The 25,515-nt window shown below is 43.5% G+C and overlaps 1 protein-coding gene across 1 annotated transcript in view; it reads right to left on the bottom strand.

Moving 5' to 3' along the window:
- LOC311134779 (NT-3 growth factor receptor-like) overlaps positions 1-25,515 on the bottom strand; it is a gene marked incomplete at both ends in the record, with an annotated part of 273,109 nt that overhangs the window by 138,572 nt on the left and 109,022 nt on the right. The window lies entirely within an intron of this gene.

Raw genomic sequence — 25,515 nt, 5'->3', positions numbered from 1 at the left:
AACCATACATAGGCAGCCTGTTTTGCACAGTTATTTGTGGGATCTTGTTCTGTATAGGTTTGTGTTGGTGAACCTTTAGACTTCACGTATCGTTTTGTTGTTTTGTTATTGTGTAAGGTACTCATTAAAAGATGTACGCCTATCACGCTGCGCCTTGGTCCGGTTCCTATAACGATCGTGACACCATGGTATGACCATCTTCAAACAATTCCATATGCAGTGTTGGGGAGTAGTGAACTACATTTAGTTCAACTACTAATTTAACAACATTTTGCAGTAGCTTGGTGGTAGTTGAACAAAATTCTAATCTAGATAGTGTTTTCAGTAGTTAATTACTTTTTTTTTGCCATGTAGCGGAGTATCTAACTACTGGAAGTACACATTACTTTTTTTTGCACCAAGTATATATATACACATCTGTGAAGTAGGCAAGAATTACCTTAATTTTTTTTGAATCAGACCTGCCTAATTCTTACTTGAAACATCGTTTTTGTGTTTATTTTTTATTTTTTGGTATTTAACCTTGATATGAACAGGGAAGACATATTGAGACCTAGGTCTCGTTTTCAAATGTGCCATGTAACATACAACATAAATATACACATTATACACTATATATATATATACACACATTAAAATACAAAAAAACACAATCATGGGAAGCACAAATAAAACACCACAAATCACCCAGAAAAACTGTTACATTCCTCCACAAATAAATCCCCAATCAATACTTTAAATTACCCAAACAGCACCAGAACATCAAGATAAAACGTGTTTTGAATTTTGTTCCAGCAATTCAGTGCATTAAAACCAAACGCAGATTGACTTAGCTCATAGGAACCTCAAGAGCTACCCAATCCTGTGAACGGGTTAGGCAACTCAGCTGTTTATACTTCAACAGCAAAGTTAGATAAGACGGAAGTTTATGAAGTAGTGCCTTATAAACAAAAAGGGAGTAATGTAAAGATCTACGGGTCTTTAGCGAAGTCCAGCCAACCTTTTGATACAGGATGCAGTGATGAGTATCAAAACTGTGACCTGTGACAAAACAAAGGGCACTATGGTAGATGGCATCCAAAGGTTTAAGAGTAGTAGCAGCTGCACTTTGATAAATAATATCAACATAATCAAGAACAGATAAAAAGGTTGACTGAATAATCTGATTCCTACTGCTTAGAGAAAGGCACGATCTGTTTCTGTAGAAAAAGCCAACTTTAAATCTTAGCTTCTTAACCAGCTTAAATGTAAAATCCATATCAATCCAAATGCCTAAGTATTTATATGCTGGAACACGTTTGATTGGAGAACCATCTAATGAGTGAACATGTAGTTCATCTGAAACATTCTTACGAGAGTTTTAAAACAACATGTATTTTGTTTTGCCCGTATTAAGCACAAGTTTTGAATCAGCAAGGGATTCCTGCATAGCTATAATATCTGACTGTAGTTTTGACACAGCCAGATCAACAGTCGGGGCAGTAGCATAAATAATAGTATCATCCGCATATAGATGAAGTTTACAGTTTTTAACCTTTATGTACTTCAAGAAATTCTGACTTAACCCCAACAATTACAATGGCATGAGTTCTGTCACTGCGATAATCATGAAACCATCAGAGCTCAGGCCTATCGAGGACAACTTATTCAATAAAATAGAATTATCAATGCCCTTATGGAGTGGCAGCACGAGCTGATTTCCATACTTTTTGAATATTTCCTGATAACAATGTTAAATAAAAAATGTTGGTAATTGAGCCAACAATGATGGGTGCTGCACACTTAAGCAGACCAGGATCCAATTGGTCGGCCCCTGTGGATTTCTTGTTGTCTATTGCTAGCAAAGCATCTTGGACTTTCTGTAGATAGCCTAAAAGAAAAGCTTTGACTATAATTTCTCTGATCATTCAGCAAGTTTCCCCTATCAGCATCCATCCCAATATCATTCTGAATAGGCTTAGAAGTTCTTTCAAAGAGATAACCCGCTGAAATAAAATGGTGAATAAATGCATCAATGAGGCCAGTGTCTGAATTAATTTGTTGTGGCAGAGAGGAGGAAGTAGAACCCTTCAAGGATTTGACAGTTTTCCAGAATTTAGCCGGGTTCCCATTACAATCCGAAAGAGTGGTTACATAATAATCAGATTTAGCCTTTCTGATTTGTCTTACACAATGATTCCTCAGTTGCTTAAAAGCTTGCCAGTCCGGGCCTAAGCCTGTGTTCCTGGCCTTGACCCAAGCATCATCTATTTTATGAATGACTTCTGATAATTCCGGAGTGTACCAGGCATTCAATCTACCTTTAACCCTTACTTTTTTTAAGGGAGCATGATTATCCACAATCGTATTGAAGACATCTGCAAAAAGGCTAGATAAATCAGGTTCATGGATAGCTGAAATACAACTAAGGTCACTAAAATAAAGATCATGTAAAAAAGCCTGTTCACTGAAGTTTTTAAAGTTCCTCTCTGTGATGACACAAGACTTAGATTTCTGTATTCTCACATCTCTAACATGAAGAACTGGGCAATGGTCACTAATGTATTGGTCGAAGACACCAGTAGAAACATATTTCTCTGGTGTATTCGTTAAAATAAGATCAATCAGAGTTGACTTGAAAGGTTCTTTAGGGTTGGGCCGTGTAGGCTTAGTCACCAGCTGGGTTAGGTTTAGATCATTACACGTCTTTTAGATGTTTTGAAGCCTGCATTTCCCAATCAGGTCACTCAGGATAATACTTCTGATTTAGTCAAATATACTGTAAAAAAAAAATCTACTTGTTTCAACTAAATATTATTAACCTCTACGGATTTGGTGTCCCATATACAGGACGGTTGAGCTAGCGTGCGCTAATGTGATTAGCATGACTGTTGTAAGTAACAGCAAACAGTAGCTATTACAGTGAAACAATACCATGCCATTGTTTGAGGAGAGTGCACAACAATAAAAAACTTATCACGGCAACTGGTTTGATACTGTCACCTCTGAAGGTAGATAATGTACTTTAATTCAGTAATCTTGCACTGATTTGTCATCCTGAGGGTCCCAGAGATAAAATGTAGCATTGTTTTGTTTGATAAAATCCATTTTTATATTCAAATGTAGGAACTGGGTTCTACAGTTTGAACCCTTGCTGTCTTTGGCTCCACACCCACCCCGCCCGGCCATCTACATGTGTGAAAGTTAGTGTATAAGCTAATTATCCATCATGTATAACATTGCTGGGAGTGTGTAAAATTACATTTTGTATTACCATATCATTTTTGTATGTTCTCTATAGTTATGTAATTGAAAATGTATCAATTGACCAATTCGACACATTTGGGCAGGCTTGATACAAAATAATCCAGTATTGCAATGCTTCACTGGATCAATCTGAAACTTTGCAAACACACTGCAAGATTTGGGTATGTCATTTTATGCGAAAATGGAAAAAAACGGTCCGATCCTTAAGATGTTAAGTAGCCTGTTCCACAGCCTTTTTTTTTGTTTACTCAACTTTTCGGTCAAAGTACTACCTGGATTTAACATTTTTAGTTGGCCCAAACTTAGCTCCAACATGAGAAAACGTAGGCAAAAATTCAGTCAACTTAAATTGATGTGCTTGCTCAATTTGTCTCATATGTTCATTCAACTTCAAATTATTATTTTGTCATCTTACATAAAAAAAGTATGTCGAACTAACTACACACAGAATGCTTTTAACATACAATGTTTACTTACATATTTGACATACATTGAAATACATGTATACTTATACAAAGGAGTAAGGCGCCGAAGAAGATGGCTGCGGTTTTACAGCCCTCTAACCAATTGTACTATTATGTGTGTTTTTTCTCGTTATTTGTAATTTATTCTGTACATAATATTTCTGCCACCGTCTCTTATGACCAAAAAGAGCTTCTGGATATCAGGACAGCGATTACTCACCTCGTATTGGACAAATATTTTTTCTTCAACGAGTCAGACGCGAAAGTTATTCTACAGACACCCGACAAGTCCCAAATCCCAAAGAGACAGAGATATCGTGGACGTAGGTCGGGGTGCCTTGTAAGGATCCAACGGCGAGCGAGTAAACTGCCTCTTCCATCAATCCTATTAGCCAATGTTCAATCATTTGAAAATAAATTGGAAGACCTAAGATTAAGGTTATCCTACCGACGGGACAATATAAATTGTAATATCTTATGTTTCACCGAGTTGTGGCTGAACGACGACATGGACAACATACAGCTGGCGGGATATACGCTACATCGGCAGGATAGAATGGCTGACTCCGGTAAGACAAGGGGTGGCGGTCTGTGTATATTTGTAAACAACAGCTGGTGCATAAAATCGAATACTAAGGAAGCCTCAAGGTTTTGCTCGCCTGAGGTAGAGTATCTCATGATAAGCTGTAGACCACACTATTTACCAAGAGAGTTTTCATCTATATTTTTCGTAGCTGTCTATTTACCACCACAAACTGATGCTGGCACTAAGATTGCACTCAATGAGCTGTATAAGGCCATAAGTAAACAGGAAAGCGCTCATCCAGAGGCCGGGGACTTGAAGTGCTTTGAAAGGCTGGTCATGGCTCACATCAACACCATTATCCCAGAAACCCTAGACCCACTCCAATTTGCATACCGCCCCAACAGATCCACAGATGATGCAATCTCTATTGCACTCCACACTGCCCTTTCCCACCTGGACAAGAGGAACACCTACGTGAGAATGCTATTCATTGATTACAGCTCAGCGTTCAACACAATAATTCCCTCAAAGTTCATCACTAAGCTAAGGACCCTGGGACTTGACACCTCCCTCTGCAACTGGATCCTGGACTTCCTGACGGGCCGCCCCCAGGTGGTAAGGGTAGGTAACAACACATCTGCCACGCTGATCCTCAACACGGGGGCCCCTCAGGGGTGCGTGCTCAGTCCCATCCTGTACTCCCTGTTCACCCATGACTGCATTGCCAGGCACGACTCCAACACCATCATTAAGTTTGCTGACAACACAACAGTGGTAGGCTTGATCACAGACAACGATGAGACAGCCTATAGGGAGGAGGTCAGAGACCTGGCCGTGTGGTGCCAGGATAACAACCTCTCCCTCAAGGTGATCAAGACAAAGGAGATGATTGTGGACTACAAGAAAAAAAAGAGGACTGAGCATGCCCCCATTCTCATTGACAGGGCAGTAGTGGAACAGGTTGAGAGCTTCAAGTTCCTTGGTGTCCACATCACCAACAAACTATCATGGTCCAAACACACCAAGACAGTTGTGAAGAGGGCACGACAAAGCCTATTCCCCCTCAGGAGACTGAAAAGATTTGGCATGGGTCCTCAGATCCTCAAAAAGTTCTACAGCTGCACCATCGAGAGCATCCTGACTGTTTGCATCACCGCCTGGTATTGCAACTGCTCGGCCTCCGACCGCAAGGCACTACAGAGGGTAGTGCGTACGGCCCAGTACATCACTGGGGCCAAACTTCCTGCCATCCATGACCTCTATACCAGGTGGTGTCAAAGGAAGGCCCTAAAAATTGTCAAAGACTCCAGCCACCCTAGTCATAGACTGTTCTCTCTGCTAGCGCACGGCTAGCGGTACCGGAGCGCCAAGTCTAGGTCCAAAAGGCTTCTTAACAGCTTCTACCCCCAAGCCATAAGACTCCTGAACAGCTAATCATGGCTACCCAGACTATTTGCATTGCCCCCCCCCAACCCTCTTTTACACTGCTGCTACTCTGTTTATTATCTATGCATAGTCACTTTAACTCTACCCACATGTACATATTACCTCAATTACCCTGACTAACCGGTGCCCCCGCACATTGACTCTCTACCGGTACCCCCTGTTTATAGCCTCGCTACTGTTATTTTACTGCTGCTCTTTAATTATTTTTTATTTGTATTTTTTTGTTAACTTTTTTTTATCTTCTTAAAACTGCATTGTTGGTTAAGGGCTTGTAAGCATTTCACTGTAAGGTCTACGCCTGTTGTATTCGGCACATGGGGCAAATAACTTTTGATTTGATTTGATTTAGTATTCACTATGTCCTCACCTGGTATTTGAACTCAGAACCTCTTGGTTCACAGCATTCCAATCTTCCTGCTATGTCACTATGTCTGTGTATATAACTGATCTCACCTGTATTGCTACACTTTGCACTTCAATGTAAATTTCAGCTCTGTTAAAAGTACACTAAATATTTTTTTATTTTTTTATCATAGTGATTAAGATTAAAACAGGGTATTATGCCCCACCAACACTAGACAACTATACAGAAAAAAATAAGTACACTACCAGTCAAAGGTTTGGACACACCTACTCATTCAAGGGTTTTTATTTATTTGTTACTATTTTTTTACATTGTAGAATTATAGTGAAGACATCAAAACTATGAAATAACACATATGGAATCATGTAGTAACCAAACAAGTGTTAAACAAAGCTGTCATCAAGGCAAAGGGTGGCTGTTTGAAGAATCTCAAATATAAAATATATTTTGATTTGTTTAACACTTGTTTGGTTACTACATGATTCCATATGTGTTATTTCATAGTTTTGACGTCTTCACTATTATTCTACAATGTAGAAAATAGTAAAACATAAAGAAAAACTCTTGAATGAGTAGGTGTGTCCTAACTTTTGACTGGTACTGTAAATCAAATCAATGATGAGAAAATAGTCAGATTCATTTATAATTGACACAGACATGGTGGCATAGCAGGAAGATTGGAATGCCACCAAGTGGTTGTGAGTTCAAATCCCAGGTGAGGACCCCCCCCCCACACACACACACACACACACACACACACACACACACACATTAATGTGAAATGATAGCAGGGAAGAGCTAACATCGTTTTCATACAAACTAAACGTTTTCTTTGTAGAACCACCCAGAGCAAATACATTTTGAAATTCATATGCTTTGGTGGGTGACCATGAATTTCAATATTGAAACTAGAATATCACAGTGCTTGAGCATGAGTATATACTGTACAGTAAGGCTCATATTATTCTGAAAAAGGATCAATGAGGGTTGGAGAGCAGAAGGGAGGGAGGGGTGTGATGTCAGTACCCTGTGATGTTCCACACATGCAGTACCCACGACCCCCCTCACCCACCCCTCACACCCGGCCCTCCAGATCCTCACACGCAGGCAGCTCTGGTGAAGAGTGTGGGGCTCTGATGAGACAGACTGGGTATATATAACTGTTAGCTCAGCCTCTGCTGCTTCAAACAAACCTTTATATGGCATCATGTAATTTCCTTAATTTGACCCCTTGACCACTTTAGTATACTTTTTATCCAGTAGTTCTGAAAGTAGCACTCACGAGCCAAAAGTGGTCCCCGAAAATTGCGATTTCTTGGGTAATTGAGGTAAAACAGTAATTCTGCTCATAGATTATGCATGTATGAACCACACTTTGACACATTCAGCCTAAAGCAGGAGGTTTAAACATTTTTAGTAGTCGTCAAAGATCCGGAGCATGTCTTTAAGACACATTTATCCTAGACATTTCATATTCATTAAGATTAGGAGAATGGGTCAAATGAATAGTCCTCACAATTCTTATACAATAATCAAATATTCAACGTGCCCATTGTTCTCACAGCAATTACAACACTATTCCTTTTCTTTCTTTCATCCTCATGGGAAAACGACTTTCCACTTTTGACATCCTTCCTGACTTTGCAATTATTATCACATTTGTCACATTTGTCCATGGACCAGAAAAGACTATGAAGTGGCAGTTAGGATGTCTAATCCCTTTAGTTCCACATGATGTGCACCACTCCCTTAAAGGGCCATGGCTGCCTGCTGCATGGCTCTCTGAAGGCCTAGCTTGTCCCCCTTCAGGGCTGGGGAGAGGAGCTTCTATCTGATCTCCATGGGTGGTACAGCACAGCACACTGGATCCAACATATGGAAAGATAAAACACCTAGACCTGGATGACATTTAATTAACACTGCATAATCTTAGCTATCTGTGTGCATGCACGCTTATTGATTAACCAATTTGGCAAAATAGAGATAACCTCTCTCATTTAGTGGCATCTTTTCACTCCCTCCTCTCTACATTTTCTTCATCTGTTTCTGCTGCTAAGGCCACTTTCTACCACTCTAAATTCCAAGCATCTGCCTCTAACCCTAGGAAGCTCTTTGCCACATTTTCCTCCCTCCTGAATCCTCCCCCCCCCCGCCCCCCCCTCCTCTCTCTCTGTGGATGACTTCGTCAACCACTTTGAAAAGAAGGTTGACGACATTCGATCCTCGTTTGTTAAGTCTAATGACACTGCTGGTCCTACTCACACTGCCCTACCCTATGCTTTGACTTCTTTCTCCCCTCTCTCTCCAGATAAAATCCTGCGACTTGTGACTGCAGGCCGCCCAACAACCTGCCCGCTTGACCCCATCCCCTCCTCTCTTCTCCAGACCATCTCCGGTGACCTTCTCCCCTACCTCACCTCGCTGATCAACTCATCCTTGACCGCTGGCCATGTCCCTTCCGTCTTCAAGAGAGCGAGAGTTGCTCCCCTTCTCAAGAAACCAACACTCGATCCCACTGATGTCAACAACTACAGACCAGTATCCCTTCTTTCTTTTCTTTCCAAAACTATTGAGCGTGCCGTCTTTAGCCAACTCTCTTGCTATCTCTCTCAGAATGACCTTCTTGATCCAAACCAGTCAGGTTTCAGGACTGGTCATTCAACTGAGACTGCTCTTCTCTGTGTCACGGAGGCTCTCCGCACTGCTAAAGCTAACTCTCTCTCCTCTGCTCTTGTCCTTCTAGACCTGTCTGCTGCCTTTGATACTGTGAACCATCAGATCCTCCTCTCCACCCTCTCCGAGCTGGGCATCTCCGGCGCGGCTCACTCCTGGATTGCGTCCTACCTGACCGGTCGCTCCTACCAAGTGGCGTGGCGAGAAGCTGTCTCCGCACCACGTGCTCTCACCACTGGTGTCCCCCAGGGCTCAGTTCTAGGCCCTCTCCTTTTCTCCCTATACACCAAGTCACTTGGCTCTGTCATATCCTCACATGGCCTCTCCTATCATTGCTACGCTGACGATACACAACTAATCTTCTCCTTTCCCCCTTCTGATAACCAGGTGGCGAATCGCATCTCTGCATGTCTGGCAGACATATCAGTATGGATGACGGATCACCACCTCAAGCTGAACCCTGGCAAGACGGAGCTGCTCTTCCTCCCGGGGAAGGACTGCCCGTTCCATGATCTCGCCATCACGGTTGACAACTCCGCTGTGTCCTCCTCCCAGAGTGCGAAGAGCCTAGGCGTGACCCTGGACAACACCCTGTCGTTCTCCGCCAACATCAAGGCGGTGACCCGCTCCTGCAGGTTCATGCTCTACAACATTCGGAGAGTACGACCCTGCCTTACACAGGAAGCGGCACAGGTCCTAATCCAGGCACTTGTCATCTCCCGTCTGGACTACTGCAACTCGCTGTTGGCTGGCCTCCCTGCCTGTGCCATTAAACCCCTACAACTCATCCAGAATGCCGCAGCCCGTCTGGTGTTCAACCTTCCCAAGTTCTCTCACGTCACCCCCCTCCTCCGCACACTCCACTGGCTTCCAGTTGAAGCTCGCATCCGCTACAAGACCATGGTGCTTGCCTATGGAGCAGTGAGGGGAACGGCACCTCTGTACCTTCGGGCTCTGATCAGTCCCTACACCCAAACGAGGGCATTGCGTTCATCCACCTCTGGCCTGCTGGCTCCCCTTCCTCTGCGGAAGCATAGTTCCCGCTCAGCCCAGTCAAAACTGTTCGCTGCTCTGGCACCCCAATGGTGGAACAAGCTCCCTCACGACGCCAGGACAGCGGAGTCACTCACCACCTTCCGGAGACATTTGAAACCCCACCTCTTTAAGGAATACCTGGGATAGGATAAAGTAATCCTTCTACCCCCCCCCCCCCCCCCCCCCCCAAAATTGTAAAGTGGTTATCCCACTGGCTATAGGGTGAACGCACCAATTGGTGAGTCGCTCTGGATAAGAGCGTCTGCTAAATGACGTAAATGTGCCCCTGAGCAAGGCACTTAACCCTAATTGCTCCTGTAAGTCGCTCTGAATAAGAGCGTCTGCTAAATGACTAAAATGTAAATGTAATGTAAAATATTTACAAGATGGGGTCAGAGATAACGTGTGAAAAGCGAAGGGTCAAGTCAAATTGAATACAATTGTATTTGTCACATGTTTCGTAGACAACAGGTGTAGACTAACAGTGAAATGCTTACTTATGGGTCCTTTTCCAACAATGCAGAGTTAAAGATAAGATTTAAAAAAGTAATAAAAAAGAGAATTAGTGACACGAGGCATTAATACACAGTGAACAACAAATAAAAATAACAACAGGGAGTAGAAAACAACATGGCTATATACAGGGAGTGCATACCAAATGGCCATCGCAGCTATCGTTATATATTAAGTAACACGCAGGTCTGGCTCAGAGGCAGGGAGAGTCACACTCACAGAGTTTATCTCTTCTCTTTAAATGATGATGTATTTGCTTACAATGAATGGACTAATTTGGTTTGGTGCAGTATTCTGTTCTGTTCTGTCTAAGGACAGAGTAACCTGGGTTCCCTGTTCCATGTGTGCCTGATGCAGCTTTGCCTTAAGGCTTCCCACTTCAGACATAAAAATAACCTTTATGAAGTGTGTGTGTGTGTGTGTGTGTGTGTGTGTGTGTGTGTGTGTGTGTGTGTGTGTGTGTGTGTGTGTGTGTGTGTGTGCGTGTGCGTAGGCAGATGGCTTCTTTTCTTACTCAGTACCATGACAACATAAAGATAGCCCATGGGGAGTTTGGCCATAGCACTGATTTACTGATTATGGCCTGTGAGACTTAAACCATTTGTATGTCTTCTACTGAGCTGATTAAAACATCAAATTAACCTTTGGAAAGGTCAAGGTGTCGTGCAGCTAGGAACACAGATGGGAGTCCCGTAGCCTATACGAAGAGATGGAAATTGCTAATCACATATAACTTAATCATTGTTATTTCCTGTTATGTATTATACATGGGTATCTGCTTTTAAATGGCTAACTTAGCAAGTGATAGGTAGGGAGAGACATTGTATAGAATGTGACAACAGAGAAATGCATACATCTTTAGTTCTATTTACGTGGCGGTTCGTCCGGGATATATCCAATGATACCCATGCCACTCATGCAAATTGGTTTAGTGTCTGGTTCAGTGTTGAGCTTGGCAGCTGTGACTAACTGGTTTTGTGTTCAGTATTCGTCGGCTCGTGTTGCTAGCTTAAGATGGCTACTTTTGAGTTGGATGCCTTTTTTGAAAACCCTACGTGGGAGGTTTTTGATAATTGCCGTAGAGTGGATCTACAGGCTTTGGCTGACCACTTTTCTGTACCCATACCAAGGGTTTTAGTGAAAGCAGAAGAAAAACATGGCATAATTCATTGATGGTAATCTCCTCATGCGTAAATGGTCATCCCATGTTGACGCTGGCGGAGATTGGAATGCTGTTTACCAAATAGTGATTCCTACAGCCTTTCGACAAAATGTTTTATCCCTCGCTCATGATCACCAGTGGTCCGGACATCTGGGAGTCACCAAGACTTATGATCGGGTTTTGCGACATTTCTTTTGGCCTGGTTTAAAACAAGATGTGGCTCAGTTCTGTCGGACTTGCCACACCTGTCAAGTAACTGGGAAACCGAACCAGGTTATTCCTCCCACGCCTCTTTGTCCCATACCTGCCATAGGTGAACCATTTGAACATGTGATGGTTGATTGTGTTGGACCATTACCAAAGACAAAATCTGGTAACCAGTTTCTGTTGACGATTATGTGCGTGGCCACCAGGTACCCAGAGGCCATTCCTCTGCGATGGATTACTGCTCCGGTGGTGAGTAAAGCTTTGATCAAATTTTTCTCAACTTTTGGGTTACCTAAGGTGGTACAAACTGATCAGGGTACGAATTTCCTTTCTATGCTTTTCAAACAAGTGTTAAAATCCTTGTCAGTTACACACCGTGTGTCAAGCGCATATCACCCAGAGTCTCAGGGTGCGCTTGAACATTGGCATCAGACACTGAAGTCTATGCTCCGTAAATATTGCTTGGAATCTGAGAAGGATTGGGATGAGGGAGTTCCTCTAGTTTTGTTTGCTGTCCGTGAGACAGTACAGGAATCCCTAGGGTTCAGCCCAGCTGAACTGGTGTTTGGACACACCATGAGAGGACCTATGAAAGTCCTTAAGGATCCATTTTTATCAAAAGAGTTGTGTGCGAAAGAAAATGTGTTGGACTACGTTAGTCGCTTTCGTGAGCGCCTACATGGTGCCTGTGCTCTAGCAAAGGAAGCACTGAGTGGTCAGATCATATTAACACTCTAAGGGTAGTGTGTGAACGTCTAGCAGCCGCTTCTCTAACGCTGAACTTAGCAAAGTGCGAGTTTGGGAAGGCCACTGTTACTTATCTCGGTAAACAGGTCGGCCATGGTCAGGTGCGCCCTGTAGATGCCAAGGTCTCAGCTATAAATGCATTTCCCGCACCTACCACCAGAAGAGAGCTACTCCGCTTTTTAGGGATGGTTGGCTACTACCGTAGTTTCTGTAAAAATGTATCTGCGGTAGTTGCTCCATTAACGGATTTGCTCAGTCCAGCGAGAAAATGTGTATGGTCTGAAGATTGTCACACTGCTTTCAACACTGCTAAAGCACTCTTATGTAGTACCCCTGTTCTTGATGCGCCAGATTTTGAACAGCCGTTTAAACTGGAGGTAGATGCAAGTGCCAGAGGTGCTGGTGCTGTTCTACTGCAGCCGGACCAGAGTGGAGTGGACCATCCTGTCTGTTATTTTTCGCGGAAATTTAACAAATGTCAGACAAACTATTCCACCATTGAACAAGAAGCTCTAGCTTTGTTGTTAGCTCTGCAGTACTTTGAAGTTTATGTTGGTTCTAGTGCACTACCAGTGATAGTGTATACTGACCATAACCCCTTAGTTTTTCTCCACCGTATGTACAAACAGAACCAATGCCTTATGCGTTGTGCACTTGTAGTGCAAAATTATAATTTGGAGATCCGCCACAAAAAGGGTTCGGATAATGTGTTGGCAGATGTTTTGTCTCGTGTTTAGAGATCTAGGTTTTTTTTTGTTATCCGTCAGGATGCTGTTAATCTTAGAATTTTGTATGTTGTGATAGTACGTGTGTCGCAAACCATTGTGGTTTGCTCCTTTAAGGGTGGGAGTGTTACGGATACAGGTATCCTGTATGTGTTTTTGTGTTTTTCCTCTCCTTCTGCCCTAATCACAGGTGTCCTTTGTGTTCCTGATTGGTGGTCGTTGGGGTGTCCCACCTGTCCGACATCCGTTTGTCTGCTGATTGCTGAGGTGGACCAATCAGTGGACATTCCTCTGCATTGCACCACCTGTTTCTGGTTTTTCACTCACACCTCCCTTTGTTTTAAAAGCCAGTCAGTTGTGTTTGTTGAGAGAGACTATTTTCGTATGTGAGTATGGATACTGTGGTGTCCTGTTTTTTGTGTACTCACTCATTTGCTGGTTACTCTGTATGGTAACTATATGGTGTGTTTCTGGGAAAAGGGGCATTTAGCAAGTTGCCCTTGGGCATATATTACCCGTAGAAAGAACATTGTCTAAAAACATTAGTTAGACCTGAGCGGACCACCCACTGTAATTTTTGTATGGTTAGCAGTAGCTTAGCGGTTCTTGAGGCAGGCAAGATCAGTTTAGGTTTTTTTAACATTATTGTTTCATTCCTTGGGTCCTGCTCAGCCCTTTTCCCCAAACCTTTACCGTGTGTTCACAATAAACATTTTGTGTTTGACGGTAGCTTGGTTGTCAGTGTATTTTTGTTCTCACTGTTTCTGTGTCACGATTCTAATTTGCATGAGATATGTTACGGGTCTCTTTTCCATCCACCCTAGACGTTTAAAGCCACGGGGTTTGTAACAATTTGTATTAACTTTTATTTATTCAGGATAGCCCAATTGAGACCAGTGTCTCATTCACAATGGTGCCCTGAGTAGAAACATTTTCTCACAACAGGAAGAACCATTTACATTACAATTAAAACAAGAATAATAAAAATAACCACAAGGCACAACCTCAACACCACAATTTCAACAAATAAGTGGCTGCTGCAATCTGGTAAATGGTGTCACCATAGTCAAGAACTGGCAGGAAAGTTGACTGTACAATCTGCTTCCTGCTATTTAGGGAGAGGCAAGATCTATTTCTAAAAAAGAAGCCCACTTTAAATCTTAACTTTTTAAATAGCTCATCTGTGTGTTTCTTAAACATTAAGTCTTTGTCAATCCAAATGCCCAGATATTTGTAGGTGGGAACCCGATCAATGGGAGAACCATCCAAATATGTAGTCCATCTGAAACATTCTTGCGAGAACTAGAGAACAACATGTATTTAGTCTTGCCCGCATTAAGTACAAGTTTTAAACCAACCAGTGCTTTCTGTAAGGTAACAAGGTAAGATTGCAGCTCTAACATTGCCTGGTCAACAGTTGGGGTGTCACGCCCTGGCCTATAGAACTCTAGCTAGTTTGGTCAGGGTGTGAATATTCTAGGTTTGTATTTCTATGTTTGGCCGGGTGTGGTTCCCAATCAGTGGCAGCTGTCGCTCGTTTTCTCTGATTGGGGATCATACTTAGGCAGCCAGTTTTCTTGCCTGTGTTGTGGGATCTTGTTGTGTTCCTGTTTAGGCTTGTGTGTTAGCCCTTTGGACCGTCACGGTTAAGTTTGGTATTTTGGTTACTGTGTCATGTGTTTATTATTTAAATAAACATGTACGCCTTTCACGCTGCACCTTGGTCCGACCCGTCTCTTAACGTACGTGACAGAAGATCCCACCACCAATGGACCAAGCAGCGTGCCCAGGAGGAGCAGAGAGTATGGACTTGGCGGGAGATAAGAGAGGATCTGGCAAGGCAGATGGAGGCCCTGAAAGGGATCAGGGTGGAGAAGGAGAGACAGCCCCAAAAAAACATTTTGGGGGGGCTAAAAGGGTGGTCGGGGAGCGACATAGAGGAGCCCCGACCACTGCACTCGTGGGGGCTCAAGGAGGAGTCCTCACTGGAGGAGGATGGGGCGCGGAGTGTAAAGGACGGAGACAGTCATAGACCTCCAGCGCCGGTTCCCAGTCCGGTACGCCCCGTACCTGCTCCCCGCACCAAGCCAGTGGTACGTGTTCCCAGTCCGGCCCGACCTGTTCCTGCTCCTCGCACCAAGCCAGTGGTGCGTATTCCCAGTCCGGCCCGGCCTGTTCCTGCTCCTCGCACCAAGCCAGTGGTGCGTGTTCCCAGTCCGGTCCGGACTGTTCCTGCTCCTCGCACCAAGCCAGTGGTGCGTGTTCCCAGTCCGGCCCGGCTTGTTCCTGCTCCTCGCACCAAGACAGTGGTGCGTGTTCCCAGTCCGGCCCGGCCTGTTCCTGCTCCTCGCACCAAGCCGGTGGTGCGCGTCGCCAGTCCGGCCCGGCCTGTTCCTGCTCCTCGCACCAAGCCAGTGGGGCGTGTCGCCAGTCCTGCCCGGCCTGTTCCTGCTCCTCGCACCAAGCCAGTGGTGCGCGTCGCCAGTCCGGCACGGCCCGTGCCCGTTCCACCGGTGCCCGGTCAGCGGCTCCACTCCGGAGCCAGAGCAGTCCGCTCCACCGGTGCCTGATCTAGCTCCGGTCAGCGGCTCCACTCTGGAGCCAGAGCAGTCCGCTCCACTGGTGCCTGATCCAGCTCCGGCCGGTTGCTCCACTCCGGAGCCAGAGCGGTCTGCTCCACCGGTGCCCAGTCCAGCTCCGGTCAGCAGCTCCACTCCGGAGCTAGAGCAGTCCGCCCCACCGGTGCTCAAGCCAGCTCCGGTCAGCGGCTCCACGCCGGAGCCGCCACCGAGGCTGGAAGCCCACCCGGACCCTCCCCTATTCAGTCAGGTTTGTGCGGCCGGAGTCCGCACCTTTGGGGGGGTACTGTCACGCTCTGGCCTATAGAACTCTAGCTAGTTTGGTCAGGGTGTGAATATTCTAGGTTTGTATTTCTATGTTTGGCCGGGTGTGGTTCCCAATCAGAGGCAGCTGTCGCTCGTTGTCTCTGATTGGGGATCATACTTAGGCAGCCAGTTGTCCTGCCTGTGTTGTGGGATCTTGTTGTGTTCCTGTTTTGGCTTGTGTGTTAGCCCTTTGGACCGTCACGGTTAAGTTTGGTATTTTGGTTACTGTGTCGTGTGTTTATTAGTTAAATAAACATGTACGCCTTTCACGCTGCACCTTGGTCCGACCCGTCTCTTAACGTACGTGACATGGGGCAATGGCATATATAACAGTGTCGTCTGCATACATATGAATATTACAAGTTTTAACAGATGGACCAATATTATTTACATAAATAGTAAAGAAAACAGGTCCTAGTACTGACCCATGCAGTACAATATTATATAGTACAGTATTGTACATGGAATTATGGGTAGGGAGGTTTGGCCTGAATCAAAATAGCTCTCATTTTCTAGGTGGACTGGGAATTGATCTGCCTGTCACATACACTTACCAGGATAAATTAGACAAGGGTTTTTCATCAGTTAAAGGTAAAGTTGGTGATGAACAATTTAACAAGGTCCTTACAGTACGTGAGTGTTCACTTAGTGGCAATAGCTTTGCCAATACATAAAAGATCACCCATAAACTACTCTACTGTATTCTCTAGGCAAACTGGCTAATGTTAATGTTAGCTATACACATTTGATAACGAGTTAGTTAGGCCATACTTAGTGAAATCCCAGTACACGCACACATGTTTTATATATATGTAGTGCCAAATAAGGGTTATTTGGCTTGAACCCTGATTTGGTGCTATATGGAACCTTTTTTTGAAGGTTCTATAAAGAACCATGCTCATAATGTTCTAAATGGAACCTGTATGGTGCTAAAAGGAACCCTTTCCTAAAGTTTTATAAAGAAACATGGTTACAACCCTTTTTGGGGCTATATAGAACCCTTTTTTATCGTTCTTTATAGAACCTTTATGGAAAGTTGTTTTATAAAGAACCTTTCTCAGTGTCAAAGGTTCTTTGTAGAACCATACAGGGATTTTTATTCTGGTTTAATTGCCATATGTGTAAAATTCCATAGGTTTTATTATAGTTTTTATTATTTGGGTCAGTATGGTTCCACACTGTAGAACCATCACCCTTCCCTCATTTTTTTATGTGTACAGGACTTATGCAGTCTCCCTGGTTGGATTTGCATTAAACACAAACTGAGAGAGACCAGGGAGGAGCTGAACACTGCAACAAAGGAATAAGGCAAAATCAGATTTGTATTTGTATTTATTAAGGATCCCCATTAGCTGCTGCCAAGGAATTTACTGACCTGCGATCGCCTAACCTCCTAGTCTACAGTATGTATTTGACCGGTCGGAGCGATCAAACTCATTTTATAGATGTGGGCCATATTGGAGAATCCAATAATATTTCTCTAACATATCCATAACATATCCAATAATGTTTAAGCAGGGAGGGTAATAATTGGAAAGGCTGAGATGACTCTATCCACATGCATAAAACTAAATTGAATTTAGGTTCTCTCCCCACATGGTAATAACGTGTGGTGAATACATCAATTATCTGGCATGGCCCAAGGAGAAAGAGGAGGGGGGGATTAAGCCCAAATGAAGAGCAGAGGCTAATTCAAGGCAGTGAATATGAATAGGACAGGGGCTAGGGATGTAACACCCTACCTTCCTCCTCAAAGATTACAGAAGCATTAGGATGACACCAGGCTTCTCTCTGCTTGGTCTTATTACCTTTCTGGTGACGTCTCAAATGATTATTGGAGCTAGTCTGAACCCCATATGAGAGGCCATTGCTTAATCATACTGTAATTACAGATTTAAGTCCTCCTGTCGCCACAATCTAATTATCAATCAAACGGGGTGTCACACAATTCAGGCACAGCCTATCAGTTAAACAACTGAGAAGTTATTCAGTTTAACTCACAATAAAGCCCAGAATCAAGACTTCTTCAGAAAATACTATGTATGATGTACTTAAATGTAACTATCCATGGCAATGAACAAAGGCAGAACAACAAGACATATCCCTGAGCATCAAGCTAAAATTGCACATCATTATTTCCAAATGTGGACGGAATTGCCAACTCCAAAGCATGGTAAAGCATCTCTATTTGAATCCATAAGGATGATGTGGCAATAAGTCAAACAGCAGGTAGGACACAAAGAACAATATGTCTGAAACACGTTGTGCTCTGGTTTTACTTCCTTATATGGGTTTGGGAACTGTTTTGTTGATTCTGCTACAGTGACAACATGCTGTCAAGCCGTCACTGGCTCTGAAAGGAGCCAGGGGGTGGAAATAGTTGTCATTGACCCCCATTCTAAATGACACGCGTGGATGCTGGTCTGCAGATCTGCCAGGGTCACACTTCAGGCATGAGGGCTGTTGAACAACCACAACCAGTCACAGAAGTGTCAGAAGGAAACAGGAAGGAAGGAAGGTAGGGAGGTGGAGGTGTGAGAGACGAAGTGAGATTGACGTCTCAATGTGTGGGTGAGTGAGACAGTGTTGTGGCCTTGGCGGATGTTTCCTGATGCCCTGGTAGACGTATCAGATGGCCAGGCAGACAGACACTGGTAGGCAGCACTGATGCTATTGAGCTCCCTGTCCAAGCCTTGGTGTTGATGTCTCCACTGTGACAGAGAGCTGTAAGGGCAGTTTACTGCTGCTCTGAATGCCTGACACAACATGAGCTACGGTGCAGACACAAAGCCTGCCCACTCTGTGTGGTCGGTCCACACTCTGACTGTGGTTACTCCCAAGATTACTGCAAGGTCGTTTTTCCATCTAAAATCCATATTTCATAGTGAAAGATATTGCCTCCTGTCAGTCCATGGCTAACATCTTTATAGAAAACCCATGAGTCGCATCTTCAATGACCAACATTGCTATCATTTGAGCGTAGCGACAGATGTATTCATCCCTAAAAATCATGTTACCGTACGATGACAGAATTACACTGAATAAAAATATAATCGCAACATGCAACAATTTCGACGATTTTACTGAGTTACAGTTCATATAAAGAAATCAGTCAATTGAAAACAATTCATTAGGCCCTAATCTATGGATTTCACATGATTGGGAATGCAGATATGCATCTGTTGGTCACAGATACCTTTAAAAAAAAAGAAGGTAGGGGCGGGGATCAGAAAACCAGTCAGTATCTGGTGTGACCACCATTTGCCTCATGCAGCGCAACACATCTCCTTCACATAGAGTTGATCAGGCTGTTGATTGTGGCCTGTGGAATGTTGTCCCAATCCTCTTCAATGGCTGTTCGAAGTTACTGGATATTGACGGGAACTGGAACACGCTGTCGTACACGTCGATCAAGAGCGTCCCAAACATGCTCAATGGTTGACATGTCTGGTGAGTATGCAGGCCATGGAAGAACTGGGAAATGTTCAGCTTCCAGGAATTGTGTACAGATCCTTGCGACATGGGGCCGTGCATTATCATGCTGAAACATGAGGTGATGGCGGCAGATGAATGGCACGACAATGGGCCTCAGGTTCTCGTCACGGTATCTCTGTGCATTCAAATTGCCATCGATAAATAGCAATTGTGTTTGTTGTCCGTAGCTTATGCCTGCCCATACCATAACCCCACCGCCACCATGGGACACTGTTCACAATGTTGACATCAGCAAACCGCTCGCCCACACGACTTCATACACAGTTGAAGCCGGGATTCATCCGTGAAGTGAACTCTTCTCCAGCGTGCCAGTGGCCTTCGAAGGTGAGCGTTTGAAGGTGAGCATTTCATTATGAAGCTGAACTGCAGTCAGGTCAAGACCCTGGTGAGGACGACGAGCACACAGATGAGCTTCCCTGAGACGGTTTCTGACAGTTTGTGCGGAAATTCTTCGGTTGTGCAAACCCACAGTTTCATCAGCTGTCCAGGTGGCTGGGCTCAGACGAGAGGTGAAGAAGCGTGGTCTGCGGTTCTGAGGCCGGTTGGACGTACTGCCAAATTCTCAAAAACCATGTTGGAGGCGGCTTATGCTAGAGAAATGAACATTAAATTCTCTGGCGACAGCTCTGGTGGACATTCCTGCAGTCAGCATGCCAATTGCACACTCCTTCAAAACTTGAGATATCTGTGGTATTGTGTTGTGTGACAAAACTGTACATTTTAGAGTGGCCTTTAATGTCCCCAGCACAAGGTCCACCTGTGTAATGATCATGCTGTTTAATCAGCTTCTTGATATGCCACACCTGTCAGGTGGATGGATTATCTTGGCAAAGGAGAAATGGTCACTAACATGGATGTAAACAAATTTGTGCACCAAATTTGAGAGAAATAAGCTTTTTGTGTATATGGAAAACTTCTGGGATCTTTTATTTCAGCTCATAAAACATGGGACCAACACTTTACATGTTGTGTTTATATTTTTGTTCAGTATATAACAAATTAACAAGGAATCAGAAGCAACATCGTTATGAGTGCATGATCATTTCTACATAGATCAACTTAATTCCCTCCAGTTTTGCAGCAGTACTCTTTGCTAAGCAGCTTATTATGTATATCTTCTGAGCGATCACCTCAGGCTAACAGTCAATAATAAAGCAACATTGGTATTATTCAGTGAAAGCAGGTCTACAGCTCCAGCTACGTATGGAACAGCATGTTTGGCTCAGCGTTCGCTTTGATCTTGGTGGTATGAATAATACCAGCCTCATATCACAGTTGTGTTCAAACAATACCCTGTTATTTCTTCAAACTTTTCTTCTGTCGACACTACAGTGTAGGCTTTAGAGGGTTGTTAGTTACATTTTAGTCCTGGCTTGGAGTTTGGTCTTGAGGGTGTGTCGGGGTTAATTGTTGTAAACCCAAACTGAAAGCAGGGGTCATGTGTAATCACGACAGCAGATGGATATGCCAGCTCTGAGCTTTGGGGCATGCACAGGGTGAATGACTGGCACCAAACAAATACCCTGTTCTTCTTATTCCCTCTCAGCTGAAAATGTGTTCCTTTCATGTTGGTAGTGCCAGAGACTCATGAATGTGTTTTCATCAAGAAAATAAAAACAGTTTTTTTTTTTTGTTCAGAAATGCAAAATGTCACGTTATTGCACTAGATACATTGACAGAGTATTTTGTAATACTATGATATTCAATATCCATTTAGTCTGTGAATTGTCTGCACTTTATAGACTAAATATGAGTAGCCTACATGCCCCATTTCCATGACTGATCAAACTAATCAGAATGGGCCTATGAAAGGGTTTATCACAGTTTAGGATGTTTTAAAGTAACACCACATCACAAAGCCACCATTGACTCCAGTGATGAATACATGGCAATTCAGACATGAACTGATGCACACCTAATTATTTTAGGATTTTAATTAAGAGGCCGATCATTAGAGATTCCACTCCTATGATTAATCACAGTGGACATTTGGCTGTAATCCCCATCCAGGCATCCAGGCAGCAGTGGCATATTAAAATGGACATAAAAAAATAAATGGGGAGTGTGCTGCTGCCCTTTCCATTCCTAATGCGGTTTCGCTTTTTTTAACCTTGTGTTGTACCCTGTTCTGGCTAGGATGAAGTCCCAGAAGAGCAGAGCTCCCACTCACCTGCTCTCTAATTGGCTGCGCCATCATTTTGATGTCTGGGCAGAGTTCCATTTGGCTAATGGACACCACCTGCACTGTCATTATTTCAGAATTAACAAAAGTACAGCTAAGCCTGATCCTAGTGGTTGTCCGTTGGAGACTAAAGGCATGCTGGAATGTAGGCAAATTATGCCATCATCATGTTCCAAGATTACTTTCCCTTAGTTTGGTGAGAAAATGTTGTTCTATCATGGGACGATAAGGCATGAAGGCTCAGAAACTGACATGATTGTGTTGTTTTGTGTCTTGCCTGATCTGATGGGTTCTTAATTATATCACTCATGTACTGTATGTGTCCCAGCTCGTTCAAAAATAGATAATCTCTTCACACTGACTGACACAGACATATCCTAGCTGTTCATAAAGGCCTTTCTATAGAGGCCATGCAGGATTAAAGAAAGGTCACCAGTAGAAAGAGGATTGATGATGCTCCTGGCCCCTGGCACAGCGGCTTTGTGGCCACAGAGAAAATGTTTGTTGAAGCTGGTGAATGTGCCTTTGTGCTTCTGCTGCAAATAATCTTGTATCATACCATCATCTTTGATGCAGCTGCTGCAGATTTGCCATTTAGCAAACCCCCTACCCTGACACCATTTACAGCCCTTGTTAGTGGCTGTGCTGTCTAAGCCGCGTCTTTAGCCCGGCTCCATTGGCTAAAGGACACAGACTAAAATAAGGTCAGAATTATCTTTTCTTGATGTGTTATAAAGCCCCAGAAAAGAGTGCCAGTGCATTGTGAGTCATCCATCTCATCAGGTCTGTCTTCGACCCCCAGCAGCAGAACAGATAGGCACTCAATGAGAAACCATCAGAAGCAGAGAAGTAAGCCCTCACACTTAGAAAAAAAGGTGCTATCTAGAACCTAAAAGGGTTCTTCGGCTGTCCCCATAGGAGAACCCTTTTTAGTTCCAGGTAGAACCATTTTTGGTTCCAGGTAGAACCCTTTTGGGTTCCAGTTAGAACCCTTTTGGGTCCATGTAGAACTGTATCCACAGAGGGTTCTACATGGAACCCAAAAGGATTCTACCTGGAACCAAAAAAGGGTTCTACCTGGAACCAAAAATGATTCTACCTGGAACTAAAAAGGGTTTTCCTATGGGGACAGCCGAAACTCCCTTTTGGAACCGTACAGAGAAATGATCTCATGTCTTTTATAAATGCAATAGATAAGGCCGAGTTGCCATCAAACATCCACATAGACATAATTTCATATGGGAAACTAACACATGCATATATCTATAGGGCCATTACTAACACATGTATGATTCAAATAAACATTTTCTCATGCAAGAATCTTTCAAATAGGCATTAAGTGAGATATGAGTATTATACTAATGGGTAAAATATTTGTTGCTGCAGGTTATAGAGGTTATGAGAAAGCATATAAAGTCATCCAGAAATACTGTAAATAAAACACTACTTCCACAATATGGGATAAAACATATAGTGTTTAGTAGTGTATCTGATGGTTAATTTATGGTCAAATTCTGATGAAGGCTGGAAAAATATGATTCACTCACTCTAGCAAGGAGTGTTTTTGGCTTGCCTGTGGATGGCTCTTTGCCATGATAAAGTGATACCAACTGGGGATGGTTTTGAATGCCAATAAGGTCCAAGTCAAATCTGTCTGCACTCCAAAAATATGTGTACCCTCTACAAACCTGACATTTACGGAAATGAGCAAAGCTAGTAGGGAATATTTTGGACTTTGGAGTTCTACTTTTCTTTTTTAACATTGATCCAGGAGTCAATGTTCGCTAATTAGGCTTTCATCCAACCCACAAGGATCCATGATAAAATGAGTATAGAGCAACGTGATGTAAAATATTTTCCCTATCGATCACATGGCAAGCAATAGAGAGAGAAAAACACTTGTCCTGTGGGCTTGTCGTTCAATGTCCGTTGAGTGCCACCAAGCCCTGCTGGTGCCATAGTGGTAACATAAATACTGTATAATACCATATTCAACATCATGGATAGCAGGGGTGTCAAACTCATTTCTGGAATTTTCTATGCTCCCTGACTGACTAGCTTTCATTTAGGTGATTATTAGCGAGCTGGACACAGTCAAGAAACTGTATAAATGTAGGTCCATTACCAATTCTACACAGTTTCCATTTGGTTTTAGTCATTTTAAACTATATTGAGTTTTTAAAGAGAAGTAAGCCCTCACACTCAAACCACTCATAGGCCGGATTGTCCCCACTCGCGGGCTGGATCCGGGCCGTATGTTTGACACCCCTGATCTATAATACTGTTTTTATTCTCCTGTTCTACTGTTTTTTATTCATAAGATAAAGATAGTCATCCCAAAACGTTTAGCACCGTCATCCTTCCCTTAACTCTAAATTGCTACTGCTACTCCTTATTACCTGCTCTCTCTCTCTATCGGTGTGTGCAAGCGTGCTCGTGTTTGCACGTGTGCACGTGTGTATGTGTGTGTCTCAGCTCAGTAAAGCAGCTCATTTGCTAGGTTGGGCTTGGTGAGGGGAGGGAGCAGTGAGATTGCCAGGTATGCACCCAGCCAGCACCAAGACTCCTGATGAGGCTGCCTGCCTGCTACCTGAGAGCTGCCTTACTCACACAGGTCATTTACCATTCTGTGATTACACTTGCAGGACTGTGGAACAGGGAGCCACACACACACACACACGCAGGCACGCGCACACGCACACATTCCCTTTTCACCCTAGTAACCCTGTGTTGTTTTTGTCCTGTCAAGCACCAAAACAAGCTGACAGCAATTACCACAGAACACAAGCAGTAGCACAGAGTGGCATGGCTGCTGGTGGTTAAGACTCTCACATGGAGCTGCTGTTGCTGTTGTCTCACACTTTATTGCTTTATGCGTTCAATATCACTCTGTTTACTGTTGCTTTGTTTATTCCAAGCAGTTAGAGGAAACCATGCATACAGAAATAGTCAGTGAAACGACAAGGTTCAGCAGCGCTAGCCCCGAGGCTTCATGCATGTAACACAATGTGTCTGAGGCCCGCAACAACAACTCATTTAAAATGGCAAAACAATTCAGGTCAGTTTTGCCTTTGAAAATATTAAGCAATTGCATGCCTTCTGCATCATGATTACTACACATTACCGCATCTTATATGAATTTGAATATAACATTGGATTTGATTTGATGTATCCTGCGACCCATGCCCTATCCTGAGGCCCCTTACTGCCATTTAAAAATCCATCAAAAAGTACTCGTCCTTATTTCCAGTGAAAAATAGGGGTCTGACTGCGCAATGCCTTAGTGCTTCAGTTGAAACACCCCCACAACAGCAGCCATTTCAGACTGACAGGCATAACTCTGATGCACTCTGATCTGGAAAGAAAAGACATCCCTCTGCCTGTCTAGTTTTAATCAACAGATGTGGTCCCTAGAGAGTGCATGGGACCATGATGACCAAAGGGCTAGCACACGCCATTAAAGTTGGAATCCGTAGCGGTGAAAATGCCACGTCCATTTGCGATATTACCGCTGTAATTTTTTTCATCTGACATCATTGAGCCAATCAGTGAACATTCCTCTGCATTACACCACCTGTTTCTGGTTTTTCAATCACACATCCCATTGTTTAAAAGCCGGTCAGTTGTGTTTGTTAGGAGAGACTATTTCCGTATGTGAGTATGGATACTGTGGTGTCCTGTGTTTTGTTTACTCACTAAGTTGCTGGTTACTCTGTTTGGTAACTTTGTTAGAGAGACTAATTTCCGTATGTGAGTATGAATACTGTGGTGTCCTGTGTTTTGTTTACTCACTAAGTTGCTGGTTACTCTGTTTGGTAACTTTGTTAGACTATTTCCGTATGTGA

This window comes from Coregonus lavaretus (genome assembly GCF_964263955.1).
Source record: "Coregonus lavaretus genome assembly, chromosome: 9".
Taxonomy (NCBI): Eukaryota; Metazoa; Chordata; class Actinopteri; order Salmoniformes; family Salmonidae; genus Coregonus; species Coregonus lavaretus.
The sequence above is the reverse complement of the archived record's forward strand: the minus strand, read 5'-3'. Positions and strand labels throughout refer to the sequence as shown.